Below are 1,797 nucleotides of genomic sequence, written 5' to 3'. Positions count from 1 at the left end.
GCATGTCTTTGATAATGCAACATATGAGCTGACAGAATTGGATGGGACAGTGCTTAGAGTGCCTATTGCTAGAGGGGGTGGATGTCGTATTGCTGCGCATTCGAGGTGTGAAAACCACCCAAAAGTTGTGCGTGTGATTTGATACTTTGTACATACTTAGTTGTTATGTTTGCTCTTTCATTCTATGCTGAAGACGGAGAAAAACAGGGAGTTTTGGTAGACTGGTAACTCGAGATGCAATCTCATGGGCTACACTTATTTCAAGATATGTCGATTATGGGCTTTGTGAGGAAGTACTAAACTAATTCCAAGAGATGCAAGTCGAAGTACATTGGTGGATATGTATGGCAAATGTGGCTTGCTTGTAAAAGCACAATATGTGTTTGACAAGCTTCCTTTCCGGAATGTGGTCTCTTGGAGTGCACTAATTGAAGGTTATACACAACACGGGCATGGTGAAGAAGCATTGAAGCATTTTGAGTGGATGAAACTTGATGGGGTATCTCCAAATGCAGTAACCTTTCGTTGCATTTTGAAAGCTTGTGGCAGCATAGGAGCCACAGAAAAGGTTGGGGAAATTCATACTGAGATTGCTATGAAGGGGTTGCTAGAAAAAGATGTGGCTGTTGGCACGGCATTGATTGATGTATATGTCAAACGTGGCTTGCTTGTAAGAGCACAAGATGTGTTTGACAAGCTTCCACTTCGTAATGTAGTGTTGTGGAGTGTATTAATTGCAGGCTATAGCCAATATGGACATGGTAGCCAAGCACTTAAATGTTTTGAGCGAATGCAACTGGAGGGTGTCTCTCCGGACGGTGTCACCTTTGTTAGCATCTTGAAAGCTTGTGCTAGCATAGGAGCTAAAGAAAAGGGCCACTAATCCTGTCGAAAGGGAAAGAAAAGGGTGGCTAAAAACAAGGGAGGGAAAAAGCAGATTTTAAAAAAAAGCAGGGAAGATTCGACAGATTACGAAAAGGAAGGAAGGCGATGCTAATTGGGGGAGAAGAGAAGGAAACGCGGAGAAACAGGCATTCAGGGATCTCGGTAATCAGAGGGAAGGAGAGGACGTCCTCGGAGATCCAAAGACAAAGGGCTAAAGTTGACGAAGGAGGGACGAAACCGAACGGACAAATAAGATGACGATAAGATGAGGGAAGGCAGGTATATACAACGTGCTGGAGATCAGCAACAAAGGGGAGAGAGAAGTAGCTGAGAAGCTCTGACAACGTGCTGTAGATGGTGACGAGAGAGGAGACAATGTAGCTGGTGACGAGGGAAAAGACGATGGGAAAAAAGGGAGCGATGAAGACTGGGACTTGAGTGACTCTGGGAGGGAGAGAGCAGCCCAGATAGAATTGCCAATTGAGCCAAAGCAAGTGCAAGAATTTTGACATATCGATTCCATTGCAATATCACAAAGGCTTCCGTCATTCCATAAGGATTGAATTCAGCTATTGATGCCACAGTGAGCAAGACGCCTGATATCGATGATCTAAATTTGTATTACAGTTCGTGCATACAGCACCGATGTCACGGCCTCAAGGTTTCATTCTAAATAGGTGGGCAAAACGCTGATTGAGAAGAAGTGGAGAGCTGTTATTAACAGGTTTTTGATACGGATACAAGGGGGGGGAATGTGCTATAGGAAATTGAAACTGTCGACAGGTCACAGAGTTCTTGTGTCTTTATGGCCTTCAGAATAGTCTACGATTGCGGAGTTTGTAGGACTAGATGATCTTCCGCGGCAGAAGGTGGAAAAGCTTATTTGTGTATGTAGTTCATATACTCACTGTG

General features: G+C 44.1%; 1 pseudogene; it reads left to right on the top strand.

The window, feature by feature from the left end:
- The first annotated feature begins 340 nt into the window (after window positions 1-340).
- On the top strand, window positions 341-883 carry LOC148023143 (putative pentatricopeptide repeat-containing protein At3g28640 pseudogene; annotated as a pseudogene).
- Window positions 884-1,797: the final 914 nt, after the last annotated feature.

This window comes from Lygodium microphyllum, chromosome 16 (genome assembly GCF_053477565.2).
Source record: "Lygodium microphyllum isolate KBCC chromosome 16, Lygodium_microphyllum_v1.1.10, whole genome shotgun sequence".
NCBI lineage: Eukaryota > Viridiplantae > Streptophyta > Polypodiopsida > Schizaeales > Lygodiaceae > Lygodium > Lygodium microphyllum.
The sequence above is the reverse complement of the archived record's forward strand: the minus strand, read 5'-3'. Positions and strand labels throughout refer to the sequence as shown.